The sequence below is a fragment of the Tachypleus tridentatus genome, chromosome 9 (assembly GCF_004210375.1).
Source record: "Tachypleus tridentatus isolate NWPU-2018 chromosome 9, ASM421037v1, whole genome shotgun sequence".
Classification (NCBI taxonomy): Eukaryota; Metazoa; Arthropoda; class Merostomata; order Xiphosura; family Limulidae; genus Tachypleus; species Tachypleus tridentatus.
In genome coordinates this window covers 130921952-130942707 of record NC_134833.1, presented here as the reverse complement: position 1 = coordinate 130942707, position 20756 = coordinate 130921952, and the positions used below count along the sequence as shown (strand labels likewise).

Here is a 20756-nt window from a genome sequence, read left to right as displayed (position 1 = left end):
CAACAATAACTCTAGTAACACAGTTTACAAAGTAGTATCATCCATGTGTAAAAGAACTGTCCACCATATATAAGTGAAAACTACAAAATTGGTTAAAATAGTATATTAGATATTTTAGTTAGAAAACAAAACTGTAATAGTGATAATTGTGAAACTGTTATGTAAGATAGATAAAACATCAGTTAGAAGACCGATTGTTACTATAAAGTCGATATTTTGTTCTCTATTTACATCATTCTCTGGTGATTTGCTCATAGTACCAACGCGCCCTCTAGTGCCACGTCGTTGTACTATTACATCATCGCTTTCTAATGCCTATTACGAAACAGTTATACAACCTCAGATATCGACCTGGTTTGCGTATGACATAATATTTATGTAACTTACAAATTACGTGATAGTTATGCAACCTTTAAGCAGCATCCTTTGTCAATTTCGTGACAACTGCATAACTGAAACACTATTTTGTAGGTACCCAACAGTCTTCCTAACTACTCTAGTCATTCTGCCAAGCGAAAGTTACAGCAAGAAGTTGTTCAGTTACGTGTTTATAGCTTTTCATCTTCTCTACTCGTTATTGGAACTGAATAAAGTTTGAACGAGTTTGTGCTTATCAAACCTGCAGATCTACAATATGGCATGAACATCTAACATATGTTCTAAATGTACTATAGAAATGTACTTAATTACTGTTATTAATAGCTTTTCGGTAAAAAGCACAAGAAAAGTGAAGTGTTAATTATTAAGTGTCTGTCATTTGATTCATTATTTGTAGCTTTTATTCCATGTTACTCTTACTCGTTAACGTTTAATAACATACAGTATTCAAATACTGTTCCATAATTAACATAAACTATTAAAATTGTCTATTGTTCCATTATTAACATAAACTATTCACATTGCAAAGTGTCTACGGTTCCATAGATAACATAAGCTATTCAAATTGTCTACTGTTCTATTATTAATAACATAAGCCATTCAAATCGTCTACTGTTCCATTATTCACTACAGATTCTGTTCATCTGTTTTCCAGATTGTTCAGTTGACGTCAATGATGCGTCTTTTAATTCTGATCGAGATGTAATGCAGTTATTTCAATAAAAATAAGTGAGTGACAAACAGTAAATATATATACTTTAAACATAATGACCTGGCTGAAGTCAAGGGACAAGAGACAAAGACAAGGAATGATCAGAATGTGATTTTTTACCAGATACTGTGTGCTTATTTATTTACTGAACCTAAAGTACTTTTGTTTTTTGTTGTTTTTTTTTACTTTCTGTGTAGTTGTATATTTCTGATAAAGTATTGCCAAGTGTTTAATCATGTTTCTATAACTTTATATTGATGTCAAAGCTATATTCTTTCGAAATTTGATTACAAATTGTTATTAATCTGTTAGTGATATAATTTCCATATCTGTTCTATTTTTTACCTATTAATTCTTTTTATACTAATAAATTTTGCTACAATACTCATGTAACATTTAGATGCACTAATGGTAACATCTTGTATTAGCTGCAGAGCTTCTTGAACTGAATGATTAATATTCATCATCATGTTGTGTGGAATGGTCTTAGTTTCTTTACAATGTTATGAGGGTTGCAAAAATATTTATTGCAGTGTTGATGTTCTCCAAATACATGATGGGATCCATTTTAGATCTTTGTGCAAAGTTCCAATAGATGGATTTGGTTGTCGGACGTGATATTTCATTGTTCCACCTACTGCTGAGGTAAAGTGTTTGGTACCTGGTTCAGAGCGAATTATACCATGTTAAATATTTTCTTTTGCCAATTCGTCAGTTACTTTGGTTTAACATCGTAAGGCATGATTAGAACACTCCATCAGTTTCAGATATCAAACATCCTGCATTTCGTGATTTCTTCTAAACAATTTCACTATATATCCTTACATTGCTATTGAGGAATACGACCAGTTTTTGTAGGAAATACAAGAACAAACTCCTTTTTTTCCCCATTTGTGCTACAAAAAAAAACACAGCGGTGTTTGTTACGAAAAACTATTATTTCTGTTGTTTTTTTTGCCAATTGTCACACCAGAATTAAAATATACTTGCACTTATTACTTCTTTTGCACCAACCACCATCTGTTGCGTATGGAATTTCTTCTTACTCTTCATTTCCTTTTTGGATAACTAGTTATTTTTCATCTTTTCCTGCCATGATATTTGATTCCGTATATTAATTTTTCTTAACTAAATAGGTAACATCGTAGTTGATATACCTATAACGGACAAAACTTCATCCATTTGAAAATAAACACAGCCAGTTTTCAGACATCTGCAAACTGTGGCATCATTTATATCACACTAATCATCGGATTTTGTAAATAGTGACTGGTGACGATGAAATCTCACTTGCACTTAACACAAAGTTAAAATAGCCAATAAATCTTTCTTTCTTTCCTTCAAAAATATTTCTGTGAAGTGATGATATATGTTAACCTATTGATAGAAACAATTCTAATTTCGTAATGAAATTATAAGCCACAAGTATCTGAAAAAGCTGGAAGAGCCGGTGATGAAGTGTTGCGTGAATCTTTGTTTTGTCTTATGATGTTTTCACATCTTCTACTTACAGTTTTGGAATTAGGCAATGCTGCTTTGATGTACACCTGAAATAACAAATATTTTATAAATACTGAAAATGAAAAGGTAATTATAAGTTAACTAATAATAAGAAAACTAACGTGTGTTTTTTTAAACACGTGATATTATATTTTTAATAGAAAGGTAATTTTGTTTAAAATTTAGATTTGTCATCGATCTCAGCTCTATTTGAGCAACGTCTTACTCTTTAAAGCAATTTGTTACTTTTATTGGATCAGCATTTCCTTCGAGATATGTTTTTTTTTTTTTTTTAAGTAGTCAACTTTACAGAGTAAATCGCGTAGTAACAACTTGATCACAGCCAAAAACCATTGACTTAACACCGAGTTTAATCTTACTAGCAAGCACTGTTTAGGTCACATTCCAATGCTACGACGCATATGGGAGTCAGCTAATTGGCATCATAGAAAGTTTATGGAACTTTCTACACGCCAAATTCTACGCTACCTTTATTATTATATTAAACTTTTATAGATATAGAACAGAAATGAGCTCAAATCTTTTCATCCCACATCAGATAAAAAGTCGAGACGTTTATTCAGTTCTATACTACAACAACTGAATACTGAGATGCTGATAGCACTTAATGAGGTTCTTCATGAAAAAAATTTCAAATATTCATGTACCTAGGAACTATCAGGACTAGTTCTCACTGGATACTTCCATGTTTTCGTATCTAGACTTTCTAAAAGAAAACATCGCATTTTTTTCAAACTACATATATGATCACAGCAAATCCAATTAAGTATATACAAAGTATATGATAATTAACACATAATAGAACCGGGTTCGTAACTGTTTATTTGTTTTGAATTTCGCGCAAAGCTACATGAGGGCTATCTGCGCTAGCCGTCTTTAACTTAGCATTGTAAGAATAGAGAGAAGGCAGCCAATCATCACCATCCACCACCAACTCTTGGGCTACTCTTTTTACCAACGAATAGTAGGATTGACTGTCACATTATAACGCTCTCACGGCTGAAAGGGCGAGCACGTATGGAGCGATGGGGATTCGTACCCGTGACCCTCGGATAACGAGTCAAGCGCCTTAACCACCTGGCCATGCTAGGCCGGTTCCTAACTGTTTTTATGAGAGCTAATATGGTGACCAGCATATTTATGTTACACCTTTCAATATATATATGGCCCGGCATGGCCAAGTGTGTTAAAGCGTTTGACTCCTAATCCGAGGATCGCGAGTTCGAATCTCGGTCGCACCAAACATGCTCGCCCTTTCAGCCATGAGGGCGTTATTATGTGACGGTCAATTTCACTATTAGTTGGTAAAAGAGTAGCCCAAGAGTTGGTGATGGGTGGTGATGACTAGCTGCCTTCCTTCTAGTCTTACACTGCTAAATTAGGGACGGCTAGCGCAGATAGCCCTCGAGTAGCTTTGCGCGAAATTCAAAAACAAACAATATAAAATAATGTAGCCAGTTAGAAATTAGAAGCTACATACTGCATGAACAACGATTCACTATATTCTGATTGATAGAGTACCTCCAATCTAGCCTACATTAAACTGTTCCTGAGCAAATAAATAAACTATTTTAAACCTAATTTATTTATTACAAGCGAAAATAAAAGTCATAAGACCGAATAAAATATTTTTACAGATGTGTAGTTGATCTTGACTGTCAGTACATTCAGAGATATGTAATAAAACTACAACTAAGTAAAAACTTATAACCAGTAATTTTTACCATGCTAACTAGGTTTTTGAGTCTCTTTTTAACTAACTTATAGTAACTTGAATTAATTTAGACTTATAAATAATACTTTTGCAGTATGCCTTGTTTGTTATTCAGTATTATACAGCAGACTGTTTAATGATCATATTACAAATTTATTTTATTTTTATCAAAGATAAAAATATAATATGTGACGCAAAGGCCTAACGTATTCTTTGGTTCGTTACGTCGGTCGTATTTTCTGCTTTACCTTTAGTAAAAGGAGAAGAAACCTCTGATATAACCTTTACGATAGCCTGGAAATACCTTCTTTTACGCAAGGGTTGTTTTCAACTTTGGTTGTTATAAAATGCGTATAACTAAAGTTTTCAGGAGTCAAATGGTAATGTCATCTGTTGGTTGTAATATACAATAATATCAAAAGAAAAATATATCTTAGATAAGTTTTCAATATTTTTGCAAACTAAACGCAATGTGTTTCTTTACTTGTAATCCATTTCTGAATTTAATAAATAGTTCGAAAGTATGATGGTTTCAAAACAGTCTGTTTCTTCATTTTTCACATTTAATCACACATTTTCGTGAATGAATCGATTACAAAAAGTTGTAGAAAACATAGACGTGAAATAAACAGAAATATAAAACATAATTGTAAGCATCATTTGCCTCGAACTATTTTGTGAGAAACTTGTAACACTAAGTTTAATTAAGTTACAAATAAAGGCAATAGATGGCAGGGTATGTATATTGGCTTCTGATCACCTGAAGGGCATTTGAAAGCATGTTGCACCTGATCACCATGTATGCTGAAACATGATTTCTAAATAAATTAGTCTACATTTACTAAAGAAGTTAATTTTTATAAACTGAAAACAATCTGCGAATCCTATTTTTAAAATAATATAATCATAACAAACAATATCCTAAATTCCAACAAACGCCAGATTACAATGAACACATTGAGTGAGTTATAAAAAACTATTCTGAATATGTCAGTCATCACGTTGCATGATAGCCATAGCTGATGTAAAGTTGCAATGGAAATACATATATTAGAATATCATTTTGGCATAAGTTTGCATTTCTTAAGTAGTTTGAAGCCACCTGATATTTATCGCTTTTAGGAACGGTATGTAACAATTCCTTATGACCCAAAATATTCACACACTTAAGATCATAAGATTCGTTTAGTTTTTAATTTTGCGCAAAGCTACTCGACGGCTATCTGCGCTAGCTGTCCCTAATTTAGCAGTGTAAGACTAGAGAGAAGGCAGCTAGTCATCACTTCCTACCGCCAACTCTTGGGCTACTATTTTACCAACAAATAGACGGCGCCGTGGCTTAGTTGGTTAAAGCGCTTGTCTTGTAAACAGGAAATCGTGAGTTCGATTCTCACCGGTGCCTTTGAAACGTTTATCAAATTTGCTCTATTTCCTTTTGGGCCCGGCATGACCAAGCGCGTTAAGGCGTGCGACTCGTAATCTGAGGGTCGCGGGTTCGGATCCGCGTCGCGCCAAACATGCTCACCCTCCGAGCCGTGGGGGCGTTATAATGTGACGATCAATCCCACTATTCGTTGGTAAAAGAGTAGCTTAAGAATAGGCGATGGGTGGTGATAGTCAGCTGCCTTCCCTCTGGTCTTACACTGCTAAATTAGGGACGGCTAGCACAGATAGCCCTCGAGTAACTTTGTGCAAAATTCCAAAACAAACAAACGAATAGGGGATTGACCGTCACATTACAACACCCCCATGGCTGAAAAGGCGAACATGTTTGGTGCGACGGGGATGCGAACCCGCGACCCTCGGAAGATCATAAGGATGCGTTCAGATCAAGAATTTATAATTTTAACGACGGGAATATTTCTATACTTAATGGCATAACAGGCTGTGAATTAGCCTGGTTTAGGACTAACCGGAAGGGGATATCAACAATTCATACTCCAGCTGTAGTAAAAAAAGGGTTGAGTTTTGTAACAGGTGAAAATCCTCAAACGCAAATATCATTGTAAAAATCCATTTACGTGCCACAAACAACAGTACACGATAACAGAGACACAAGCAATGTGTATAAAACATACCAATTTAACTGTCGTATCCTTCAAGGGTATTCATGATATTCCATGCGAAGTTATATTTTGACCAACCCATGGAACGCAGCTTCTACAGATTTTCTGTGCGATTAGACTGTTGAAACACATGCTGGGGAACAGTCACCATCTTACTGTAGATCTAATATGGAAAACAAGCAAGAAGGAGTAGTGAGATTTGGACAATAAAGCCTTAATGACGGAGCCATTTGCAATGGAAACTACGCTACAAGCCCGGCATGGCCAGGTGGGTTAAGGCGCTCGACTCGTAATCTGAGGGTCACGGGTTCGAATCCCGTCGCACCAAACATGCTTGCCCTTTAAGCCGTATGGACGTTATAGTGTTTCGGTCAATCCTACTATTCGTTGGCAAAAGAGTAGCCCAAAAGTTGGCTGTGGGTGGTGATGACTAGCTGCCTTCTCTCTATACTTACATTACTAAATTAGGGACGACTAACGCAGATAGTCCTTGTGTAGCTTTGCGCGAAATTCCAAAACAAACAAACAAACTACGCTGCAGAGCTATTGTCAAGATGCACGATCGTCAGACAGAGTCTGACTGAACATGGCAACATGGACTTTAACAGCATGTTGAAGTTCGAAATTCATTTTACACTTTCCTTTTAAATTTGTGTGTGATGACATTTTAAGTTTATATATAAAACATTGCAATAAATTAAGAATTTCATCATATACATAGTTAAAAGGAAAATGAAAAAATTATAACATTAGGGGTTTATGTAATATGTGTTTCAGGTTCGTCAACAAGAATAGGCAACACAATAAAAACTATGTAGAATGAAGAGTGACATTTTCTCTGCGTTGTAGATTATATAAATTTCTCATGGGTATCAGTGAGAAACTAGAAGTTTATAAGTATTGGATCAGGAAGAATTAAAGTGTGAATTCATAATTATTAATTAATTATTGAAACGATTATAAAATTTGAAAAACAAGCAAAAAATTGTGCTGAACAGGAAATTTTGTCCTAGTTTAGTTTGTTTGTTTGTTTCGAATTTCATGCAAAGCTACTCGAGGGCTATCTGCGCTAGCTGTCCCTAATTTAGCAGTGTAAGACTAGGGGGAAGGCAGCTAGTCATCACCACCCACCACCAACACTTGGGCCACTCTTTTACCAACGAATAGTGGGATTGACCATCACATTATAACGCCCCCACGGCTGAAAAGGCGAGCATGTTTGGTGTGAGGGGGATTCTAGTTTAGATGAAACAACGTACTGAACATATGTTTCATATGTATACGCAGAAGTAACGTTTTAACTTATTAATGGTAATTAATGATTAGTTAATAAAGTGGAATAATTCTGTCAAATTTATACTGTAAATTAATGTTTTTGAGTAAATCCTTTCAGATTTTGTTAAAACATAATGTTTTATGAAACTAATAAGGATGAATGAGAAACACGAGTCCGGGAACGACATAAAAATGAACTTTAAGAACACTCATTTCTTGTATCTGAGTGAAAAAACAAACAACGAGTCTAAGCAGTAAAGAGATTACCCAAAGGCTGAAATCCTGTACCTTCTAAAATATATTGTCATTCAAAGTTCATTGTCGTTTTCGAAATTTTCGTAGTGTACAGGATTGAAAACAAATTTTAAGTCATGTAGAATGTTATTAACTTGTTCGACTGCATTTTTTAATGAACAAAGTATTACGTGATACAATGTTGTTGTTTTACTTATTTGTACCTGGTTCTGCATTGTATTTAGATAAATTCGATGTAAATTAAATAGTCTCTGTCTTCTTAAGATGAAGCGACTTATCTCAGAGATGAATAACCCTTTTATTCCATTTTATGTAAAAACGATGTTCAACAGGGGTGTTCATTAATTTCAAAAAACGTTTCCGAAAATGTGTTGTATCAAATGTGCAGGGCTTGGCATGGCCAGGTGGTTAAGGCATTCAACTCGTAATCTGAGGGTCGTCGCGGGTTCGAATCCCAGTCACACTAAACATGCTCGCCCTTTCAGCCGTAGGGGCGTTATAATGGTACGGTGAATCCCACTATTTGTTGGCAGAAGATTATCCCAAGAGTTGGTGGTGGGTGGTGATGACTACCTGCCTTCTCTCTAGTTTTGCACTGCTAAATTAGGGACGGCTAGCGCAAATGGACCTCGTGTAGCTTTGCGCGAAATTCAAAACAAACCAATCAAATGTGCAATGTGACTAAACGTAACTTCAAAGTTGAAAAAATAGTTCTGTGGTATGTGAACGTATCTGATTGAATTTCGGAGTTATACAAAATGTGTTACACGACATGTTTAGTGTGTCTGAATATTGCTTCAAAATTGTTTGTTTTTATTATTATTCTATCACATGTGCAGAATGTTAAACTGCATGTTCAAAAGATATAAAAAACGTGTTCCATTAGAGTTTTAAAAACTGTTCTTTTAGATGTGCAGTATGTCTGAACATTTAAGTTTTTTTGGGAAATGTTCTGTAACATGTGCATGTGTCTGACTGAACTTTTTGAATTTCAAAAATCGTGTTGCGTCGTATGTGCAGCATATCTGGATGCAACATTATATATTTTAAAAATGTGTCCTATCGGTTGTTTAATGTGTCTGAGTACGATAGTTAAGTCAAAAACATACTCAGTGAGTTTAAATGCAACATCAAGGTTTCACAATTAACTTACATTTCTCTTGTCATCAAGTTGGGAGAAGAAATAAAAATAATGTTTACTCATTTTTTTTTTCTCAATTCACATTTGTTACAGCGGTAAGTCTACGGATTTACAACGCTAAAACGAGAGGTTCGATTCCACTTGGTAGACTCAGTAGATATCTTAATGTGGCTTTCCTATAAGAAAAAAACACACACACACATTTGTTGAGTGATGAAAATGAATCTTACTCATATTCAAATTTGTTGAGTTAGTTTATTTTGCTAGAAAAACTGAGGACAAATTTGTGAGCTGCTCATAACCACACAAGTTTCATAAACAAATTTACACGTGAACAATTTGGAAATGTTATTTAAAACTGTTAAAACACTACGTCGAAGACTGTAAAAAAAATTTGAAATATCTTATTCGGAAACTATTAAAACCATTTTTTGTTTATTACGTAAATGCACACAAACATACATATAAATATAGTTTCATCTATAATATCGTACTAACACACGTAAAAGAAATGCTATACATACATATATCTGTATACCACGGTAATACTATATACACTGATATGCTTGTTTATAACTGAGACACGAGCAAATTGTTTGTTTCTTCTAAAGTTCTTTTTATTCATGAAAGTTTGCTTATATTATTTAAGTAGTGTTTGATAATTATGGAGTGTAATGATGGACAATTAGCGAAAGTTTGTCACACAATTTACTGTAACGCTGGATACATAAAAGGAATTAATATTTATTTAATTAATATTTTTATCGCCTTTACGTTGGAATTAAATAATCCAAAAAAGTACTGCTTAAGGATTATTGCTTTCCCAACAGGAAATTTGTTTAAGTGAAATAGGTTAGCGAAATCCAAAAACAAACAAATATTTATAAAACACATTCATGCTACTGTTTGAAAAAACTGATGATTGTACTTACCGAAATAAAGGTGGGAAATGGCTTTATCAAGAACTGTGATACGATTCTTCTAAATTATTTCAATATACCTGGTATTCACAACACACTATTCAGTTAGTAATTGAAGCACCTATACACGTCAAGAAACTTTACCTATAGAAGTAGGCAGGTTTTATTGTATAACTGTTCGAATTTTTGAATTTCGCGCAAAACTACACGAGGGCTACCTGCGCTAGCCGTCTCTGATTTAGCGGTGCAGAACTAGAGATAAAGCAACTATTCATCACCACCCACTGCCAGCTCTTGGGATACTCTTTAATCAACCAATAGTTGAATTAACCGTGCACATTATAACACCCACACGGCTGAAAGGACAAGCATGTTTGTTGTGAAGGGGACTCGAACCCGCGACCGTCAAATTGGAAGTCAAGCAGCCTAGCCACCTGGCCATGCCGGGCCGTTTTATAAATGAAACAAATAGTAATGGAGTCCTTATCTTGACTCCCTAAGTGAAATAAAAATGAAATTTAAAGATAATGTAAATATGACAAAAATAAAAATATTTCAGCATAAAAAAAACAATCATGTCAACTTTATTGAGATTATTGGTTGTTAGTAATCAGACGTAGTAATCTTGAGCCCATTCAACGAAACAAAAATAACAAGTAGTTGACACTATGAGTGCCCCGATTGTGAATCCCATGTTTAACGGCTTGTGGTTTCCTGCTGGTACAGCGGTAAGTCTACGGATTTACAACGCTAAAATCGGGAGTTCGATTCCCTTCAATGGACTCAGCAGATAACCCAATGTGGTTTTGCTATAAGAAAGCACCCACACACTTAGCGGCTCGTGTTCTGTTGCCGCAGAAAATTAGCTCCCTTCGTTGTAAGAGTGACAGTAAAATCCATCTATTCGAAAAGATAGGAGTTGCCCAAAAATTGCAATTGGTGATGATGGCTGTCTAATCTAGCCTAAATAATCGTTGCCCAGATTTGTGAAATAATTACCATAACGAACATTTTATTGCCCTATCCCGTTGGCTCAGCAATAAATCTGATGTAACGCTAAAAATTGAATTTCGATACCCACAGTTGGCGAAGCACAGAAAGACCATGGTATAACCTGTTGAGTTAGTTCAAATAAAAACTGCCTCTATTGGTAAAGGTCACGTATTGAGTAGGATTTACTTAACGATTAATACAGACTGACATAAAGTCCACAGGGTTTGTTAGTTAAAATGATTTGTTGTTGTTGTTAATGGGTAGATTTGTTGTTGTTGGTAATGATTAATATGGTATGGTACAAACCATCTTTCCTTAGGAATCGTTGATGTAACTTTGCGCTTAAAAACAAACAAATAAAACAACTTGGGTACATATTGAACGCTGTTCACAATATGTATTCAATTCATTTTATCTCTGAGAAGGAAATCTTTTATTTATATTTTCATTCGACCTCATCCTAAAATGTTGACTAAAGCCAAAAGAAAAGGCAAGAAATGTACATCAGTTAACTGGTTTCAGAATGTCTTAAATCCATTTTCAAAGGAGGAAGTATCATTCACCTTCAGTTGCCAGGACAAGTACCGGTTCCTTTGATGATATGGTTAAACATTTATGTAATAGGTAAAGTTTTTACTATAAATTTTCCTTGGATGAATCAACATTGTTTAGCCTTATAGTACGATTTTTTCCTTGAAACTTGTAAACATTATTCATGGTGAATTACACGGGTGGTCTCTTGTGACTAATGAGCAATGTCTGTGCATGACAAACATTCGTCTATAATTGGAAAATGTAGCATACCCTGTCAGCCAATAGTTCCAAAACTAACTTACTTTTATAGCCAGTAAAGGATATTGAGTTATTTGATGGGTAGGAGTTATTCAGTAATTAATCCAAACTGATATGAATATCACTCTGTTACGGTTACGTAATATAGAATATATTTAATGATTAATAGAGATTGACATAAAGCCCGCATGGTTTGGTAATAAGTAGGTTTTTTGTTGTTAATAACAATAAATAGAGGATGGCACAAAACATGTTGTGTTAGGGTTAGTTGATGTGTAGGATCTATTTACTAATTAATATAGATTGATATAAAGTCTGAAATGTTAGGGTTAGTTAATGAGTAAAATTTTTGTATCAATTTATGCAGCCTGATATTAAAGCCTACAATATTAAAGTTAGCCCTAATGCTGCGGTTTTACTCATTTCCTATAAAATATTGCATCACTAAAGATGGTGCTATATGAATATATGTATTAGGTTTGGTTTGTTTTGAATTTCGTGCAAGCTACACATGGGCTATTTGCGCTAGCCGTCCTTAATTTAGCAGTGTAAGACTAGAGAGAAGACAGCTAGTTATCACTACCATCCGCCAACTCTTGGGCTACTCTTTTAGCAACGAATAGTAGTAATGACCGTCACTTTATAACGTCCCCACGGCTGAAAAGGCGAGCATGTTAAGTGTGACAAGGATTCGAACCCGCGACGCTCGGATTACGAGTCGAATGACTTAACCACCTGGTCATGCCGGGCCTGCATGCATTAGGAAATGTTGAAAAAGTTTTGCTATAGATTACGTTATCATTGAGGTCAGCAACCTGCAGCTCTCAGGCTTTACTCTTACTGTGAAGAAAATTAGACAATATATCCCGCACAAAAGGTGTTAAAAATTTTACCTTAACATTAGCTGAGGGAAATCAAACCGATGATTTTTGTGTTGTAAATCCAAAGATTTACCACTGTCCCATTGAAGGACTTTTTTTTTGGTTAGGCCAGTATTTTGGTTTCAGACAATAATAAAGAATGACTCTTATTCTATGAAGGGTTGCCGACCCCTGCCTCAGCATGTATATTCTAGGGGTGTTACGTCTCAGCAACAGGGGCGGTCCTACTAAAGTTCATAAAGTCAAAGTATTGAAGTAGAACATTGAATAAATAAGCCACGTGATCTTTTAGGTCAATAAACGTCACAGTTATATGCAAAATGTAATTTATTCATCTGAATCTATTACAATAATACTCAGTTTTTGTATGTCCTAAGTATATGGGTATCTAAAGGCGAATATAATTGTACTTTGATAAACTTTTTTTGTAATATTATATAAATAGTTTATCAAAATTTTAGAAAAAGGTTTAACGTTAGGTCGTAGAATATTTATTTATTGATAGTATTAAGTACGGTAAAGTTTAGTCTTAACTTAGGTAAAGCAAAGAACGTATGCTTGTAACAGCGTCAATTTATTTCTTTGTCGAATATAGGCCACATTTAATAAAGGCGTAACTACTATTAGATCTAAAACATGTAGACTTGGAGATTTCGGTGTCTGCGATTATAATTCATCCATGTTCTTCTAGAAATCCTATATTTAAAGAAATACTGCTGCAGTAGAGATACTAATGTGACCGCAAATGTTTTACAGATTTCTATTAGTATGTTTATACATATATTTCAGGGAAAATCAGAACCACCTGTTTACATAGGTAAATATAAAACACTTAGACCGTAGGAAAATACCAAAAGCTAGGAAACAAATACACAAATACATAAATTAGCTCTATCACGTGTTTATATCATAGAATACAAAAATAATCGCCCACCAAACAGCACCTACAGTTATCATTGTTATTTTCATTGGTTTTAGTAAGCAAAAATATTTACTATCACCTCCAAATACGACAAAAGAATCACCTGTTTGAACACACATATTATGAATAAGGAATATAGGAGAAAACAAGTCAAATACGTACAAATACTAAATGATGTTTGTTAAATAAAACGTTAACCTTGACTGAAGTAATTTGCAGAACCAAAACAAAAACAGTTACTTCTAATAAAACAATATCAAACATCATCAGAAGTCAAAAAAATATTTTCACGCCAACCAATGCTGTCAGAGCTTTACAATGTTCGATGTTTATAAAAGTTCCTAAGCTTATGTAATATCTTTACCAGAAAAGTACATAAAATCTTCAATAAACATTACAGTTGATAATATAGGCCACAAGAAGCAGCCTCAGGTAATCAGTTGGATATGCTTGTTTTAAGCGGATTTTTTTTTTTTTACCCTTATCCCAAGTACAAAAGAAATTACAATCGTTCACAAAAATAAGGTATAAAGTATGAGATTTTCCGATAAAGAAAAAATTGTTATGATTCTAATGAAGCTACACGAGGGCTATCTTTCCCTGCCGTTTTAAATTTAACAGTGTAAGACTAGAGAGAAGGCAGGGAGTTATCGCCACCCACCGCCATCTCTTGGGCTACTCTTTTGCCAACAAATAGTGGAATTAAATATAACGCCCACACGCCTGAAAAGGCGAGTATAGTTGGTGTGATGGGGATTCGAACCCTAGATCTTCAAATTAGGAGTTGAGCGCCCTTATCACCTGGCCATGCCAGCCCGAAATGAAATAGACGAATACTGTAACTTGAGACATCATTCAAGGATATGACGTACGACCTAATCTTAAATATTAAGAAAGATTTAAACATACTGTTCATACAGATAAACAGAACTAAAAAATAAATAAAGAAGAAACCTCACTAACCCATCTCTTGCTTCCCCGGGAATTTTCTACTCCAGTAGGTTTAAAAACCCTTTACGTACGACCGTTAGCATTAAGATTGTTTGTTTGGTTTTAATTTCGCGCAAAACTACTCGAGTGCTATCTGCGCTAGCCGTCCCTAATTTAGCAGTGTAAGACTAGAGGGAAAGCAGCTAGTCATCACCATCCATCGCCAACTCTTGGGCTACTCTTTTACCAACGAATAGTGGAATTAACTGTCACATTATAACGCCCCCACTGCTAAAAAGGAGAGCATGTTTGGTGCGACCGGGATTCGAGCCCGCGACTCTCGGATTACGAGTCGAACTAGCATTAAGACCAAGAAGAAACCATTCCGATAGTTCCAGATTTCTCAGACTTGAAAGACAAGTCTGACAGAGAAAACATAGCAGAGATAATCGACAAATGGAGTGCTTAGCCCCGGAAAAAGAGGAGTCTCTCTATATTCAAGAACTTACTTACCCATAAAACTTCCAACTATGTTGCCAATAACGATAAATTCCAGAAATACTTTTCAATGATCCAAGAATTTTCCAACTTCTTCAACTATCACAGTTTGGAAAGTCCAGAGTTTTAAATTCTCTTTGAATTTGTTAGTTTGTTAGTTCACGCTCCTGTTTAACATAGCTTTTCCCTTGTTTTTTAGCCTCTTCCTTTTTTTTCCTTTTTTTGTCCGGGTTTTGTGTCGGCCATTTTTCACATAACATCTTGTGTACAAGCCAAATGAAATATTCGATTATTAGCTGTTAGCTACTGAAAGTAGGTTTGCTTACGAGTTTTCCTTTTTAGCACCACATCTAAATTTCTAACACTGAATTTATAGATCCCAGAATTAGCATTGGCTTTGTAAATCTCTGCCGCCCTGGTAAGTGGCTGTTTGTTAACTTCCTGGTGTTCTCTTAGCTTACTTAGTTTAAGATGAGGCAGTTTTCTGGCTTTTCTTTGATCTGCTGGACATTGACTAATTCTTGAGCATCGCGGATTTTAAACCAAAATATTAGTCATTGATAAATAGATTGAATCAAGGAAATACAGAACATGCAAGAGACTTTTCCAGCATTTTAAAAACAACTGAAGACTCCGCAACGTCTGTCAATTTTTACAATCAGTTTATTGTAATCACATCTTCGAAGACACCAACTGCTGAAGCGTGGCGTGATGACTCTCAAAGAAAGAACTGAAACACTCAGAGTAGCACAACAATAGAAGGAAATCTACATCAGAGTAGCACAACAATAGAAGGAAATCTACCTCAGAGTAGCACAACAATAGAAGGAAATCTACCTCAGAGTAGCACAACAATAGAAGGAAATCTACCTCAGAGTAGCACAACAATAGAAGGAAATCTACCTCAGAGTAGCACAACAATAGAAGGAAATCTACATCTTTCAACGTACAAATACTTCTTCTTCTTCAGAGGAACTTTAGAAACTGACCGAATTCACTCCAGTAATACAAAATTACAATGAAGTAACTGCAAACCAATACTAATCTAACATAGTACTGTATACATACATCAGAATAAATTTCTGTTGGTATATTTAATCTCGAAAACGATCTAAAATTTTTCTTTGTACTTAACTAAAATTAAATTTATAAACTAACACGACAAGAAAAATTCGATTCAGTTCCATGAAGAACACCAACAGCGTCTGTCCTAACACGTATTTTTTTTTGTAAAAGTATAAGAAAATGCGAGTATATTTCTTCTTTTACCCACGATTACAAATGATAGGAGGAAACGACGATTACAACTTTCAAGAACTTATCTATAATTATATTTAAAAATACCAGACCTCAGTATACTGATGGAAAACGTTATTTGAAGGTGTTCGTTTTTATCCAGCATTCACAACTATCTGTAAGATTAGATATGATTATCTTACTTACGTACGAAGACTGATGGATAACTAGACCCATACTGAAGTAAAAAAACTCAAAACTCATTTCCATACCTGATAAAGGTCATTCGTATGCCTTAAAAAACGTAGCAAAGAAAACAAAATGAGTTCACGAGGTCCGAACTCTAATAGCGTACGACAGAGCGACTGTCGTACTTTAAAAATATAGCACACATAGAACTATGAAGTTGATATCAAAGCTCAGATTCGTCAAACTTGTAGTGTAAGGTTTACAAAAGTTAATTTAGTTTTAATGTATACTCAAACTATAATCTCACCTTTTTAACGGGTATACAAAATAGGTACGAAATATTGCCTGTAAAATGCTACAGCTAAAATGTAATTTACAATACAGTTACACTATACCAGTCGTATTGGAGTTGACTGTCCACTTCTCCAAAACATCAGAAATGTTCGCGAGAACCTGGAATAATTTGCCTTTTTGTCGCCAGATATGCTGTATTTTCTTTAATTATTTAGTTATATTTTTTACCGTTAGAGAACGCTGTTATATTAGTTCATTTGAGGATAAGCGTTTTATTTCATACGACACTATGATTATTCATATTACATTCTAAAAAATTCGTTATATTTGGATCAGAAGATGTAACGGTTGACCACTACTACACCAGTGACGAGACAATGCCTTGTTGTTCTTCTTTATGACAGAAGGTCAACGTCCACAAGATTTGATTATTTTTCGATAAGCAGCTAACATTGAATTAATTCATCATAAAGACAACGAGTTGTAGTGCGACCTGTATTACGGCAGCATGAAATTTGTATTACGAATAAGTTAGAATCCACCACTGTTACTTTAGGTGTAAACAGCCTTAAGTCAAATATTTCAAAAATGAAAATATTATACGTCACGATATAGTAAACCAATAAGACTAGTAACAAAACAATACCAGCGTAACAGGTGACAATACCGAAAGAAATTCAAGGTTCTTATCTACTTAACTAATTACTTTAAACAGGAACATAAGAGTAAATAGAAGACTACCGAAATATAATATTCTATTGTAATTCCAAACATAACGTTTTTTTTTTTTTTTTTTTTGCTATCTTATTGTAGTATGAGGATTCTTTTGGAAATCATCAGTTTCAAATACCAGGAATACAGGAAACAGATTTGCCTTCTTTGATATTTTTATAATAAAGTAGAAAGTGAACATAAACAAACAAAATTTATAAACAATGTATTAATAATTATTGTTGTGCACTTGATTTCTACGTTGCAAACGTTTTTCAAAATTGTCTGTTTGTTTGTTTTTTTATTTCGCGCAATGCTACTCAACGGCTATCTGCGCTAGTTGTCCCTAATTTAGCAGTGTAACCCTCGAGTAGTTTTGCGCAAAATTCAAATCAAACCAAACTCTCTTGTCGTTACAGGGAAATAAATTTTTGTTATTCAAATATTTTGGAATGTTAGTTGCGTTATTAAAATTCAAGGGCACGCAAGAAAAGCACATAAAATATTTTTAGCTTATAATTAATTATACTTTAGACTATTTGTAGTCGTGTACCCCGATGGGACGGTGGTAAGTCTTCGGATTTACAATGCTTAAAATCAGGGGGTCGATTCCCTTCTGTGAACCCAGCAGCATCTGATGTAGCTTTGTTTTAAGGAAAAAACAACACACACACACATTGTGGCTGCAGTGTGTAATTCAATACTTTTTTTTATAATAACAGTGAAAATATTAGATATGGGAACGATTAGAATGTGTGTGTGTGTTTTCTTATAGCAAAGCCACATCAGGCTATCTGCTTAGCCCACCGAGGGGAATCGAACCTCTGATTTTAGCGTTGTAAATCCGGAGACATACCGCTGTACTAGCGGGGAACGATGAGAAGGGTGAAAGCCCTGGTTATGAAATTATAAAACTTTAAATAATGATGTATAATAATATTGTAAATCTGTTTTGTTCTTTATAGTGTTTCATAAGTACAATGTTATATTGGGCCCGGTATGGCCAAGTGGTTAAGGTGCCATTTCGGCCGTGGGGGCGTTATAATGCGACGATCAATACCACTATTCGTTGGTAAAAAGTAGCCCAAGAGTTGGCGGTGGGTGGTGATAATTAGTTGCCTTCCCTCTAGTCTTACACTGCTAAATTAAGAACTGCTAGCGCAGATAGACCTTGTGTGGCTTTGCGCGAAACTCAAACCAAACCACACCAAGTATCCCCGCCCTTTCAAATTTGGGACATTATAATGTTATTGTCAATCTTACTATTCGTTAGTAAAAGAGTGGGTTGGCGGTGACTAGCTGCCTTCCCTCTAGCTATATTGCTATATTAGGGACGAACAGCGAAAATAGTCCTGGTGTAGCTTTGCGCGAAATTCAGAACAAACATACACTGTTAACTTTCAATGTTACTAAGAGCTTCCAAGTGTATGTAAACAAAATAATGTATTTTAATAATATGTCGAATAAGCAACCTGTTCCCTTGTGGGATAGCCATAAGTGTACAGGCTTACAATGGTAAAATCCGTGGATCGATTCCTCACGGTGGACACAGCCGATAGTCAACTGTGGCTTTGCTTTAACATAAAACAACTAACCTACTTCGCCATATTTGATGTATTCAGTTCTGGCAAGACCTCTCCCAATATCAGGGTTGCTCAGCCTGTTTTTATGGGGTTGTTAATGTTAAACCTAAATATAGTTAAAATGTAGACAGAAAGAAACGGATTTGCATCTATTTTCTCTCTAAACATGTTGTTGTGTTTAAGGAAAATTGTGTGCAGTTAATGTTAAATCCAAATGTTATTGATGTGTGGAGAAGAAAGAGATTTTTGTTACTTTTCACAGTTTTTGCTGTTTTAAGTACATTATGAAAAATCGAAAGGGTGAACTTCATTTAGTATTTTAATTTAGCGTTTATTGGTTTGTTTAGAATTTCGCGCAAAGCTACACAAGGGCTATTGGGCTATTCTTTTGCCAACGCATAGTGGGATTGATTGACACATTATAATGCACCTACAAGTGAAAAGGCGAGCATGTTTGGTGCGACGGGGATTCGAACCCGCAACCCTCGGATTAGGAGTCGAACGCCTTAACACACTTGACCATAACTCTCAAAAAGTGTAATTAATTTCACCTTACTAAAAGTAACCATAGGTTCTGCTACAGGAATATCATTTGTCAGGATGAAGTTAAACCAGAGCCGAGACAAAAGACGAGTATCTGTGATATCTGAAGTAATCTATGAGTAACGTTTCGCATATTTACAAGAATGTGATTAATTACCCTGAATAAATACCTTTGATCTTTGGTTTATATTTTGTATTTAGCCTTTCTTAACGGGGACTTTCTTGAAGAAGCCATTTTTAAATGACTCAAGACCATTGGACCTTTGAAAAGTCAGATCTAGTTCAGCGATCAACTAGAGTTGATTTAAAATCTTTGTCGTATGAAGGTTTAAATATAACAATTATATATGTACGGTACGGGTAGAGAAAGCACTGTGTAGCGAAGCGAACAACGTTTCGACCTTCTTCGGTCATCATCAGGTTCACAATGTTCGTATTGCACTGAGATCAAGCTAATGACCATTGGTCAAGATTATGACGTAAATGGAAATAACTCAAATTAAAACTGCTTGTTTCGGTAAAACAATAATCATACTTACTGATATATATATTTTCTTCTTTTCAACTCACTCACATGTGCCTGTCATGCCCCTAACTCAAAAATTACCAATCCGCACATACTATATCGCTTATTCGCTAGGCTTAAGCTCCCGCTAGCTCCTACCCGTACGACGATTATTATTACCGCCTAAGGGCAGCTAACCTTGGAAACAGGTCGCTTGAACTGAAGTCAACCCTATCCCCTCCATTTCCTCCCCTACCGGCACCTGTTGCATCGCGCGTTCCTTCACACACGCACACCCAGCTTCAAAGAGGTACCTGAAGACAAGCGTCCTATGTAATGTACTTACATGTCCGTTCGACTAACAAGGTGTACCATCAGCTTGGAATCTGATTCCAACACCACTTGCGAACGCCGCCGAATTCCTCAGAAGCCTTTCTAACGATTGATCGTCGTGATAACATTTGGGATCGTGACTGGAGATGCAGTAAGTCGATAATGCTTGTGAGGTTTGAAGCTTCCTAAAGTTAAAAACTATTAGTTGATTAAATGTGTACCGGAAAACCCCACAAATCAAATGTCTTGTGACCTTTCTTCGTGACATTTAATTCTGCGAAAGGACCACCAGTAATCGATAAGACTTACAAAAAAGCAAGATTGGAACAAACAAGCTTTGAATGGTGAGGAAAATCATATTCCA

General features: G+C 35.2%; 1 long non-coding RNA gene and 1 other non-coding gene across 2 annotated transcripts; one reads left to right on the top strand and one right to left on the bottom strand.

The window, feature by feature from the left end:
• Positions 1-1448: 1448 nt before the first annotated feature.
• Positions 1449-20382, bottom strand: LOC143226394 (uncharacterized). The gene is made up of 3 exons (XR_013014589.1): positions 20094-20382; positions 9075-9238; positions 1449-2637 (listed from the first exon to the last, which is right to left on the bottom strand). It is a non-coding gene; the product is annotated as an uncharacterized LOC143226394 (long non-coding RNA).
• TRNAT-UGU (transfer RNA threonine (anticodon UGU)) lies at positions 5654-5727 on the top strand. Its single transcript has one exon. It is a non-coding gene; the product is annotated as a tRNA-Thr (tRNA).
• Positions 20383-20756: the final 374 nt, after the last annotated feature.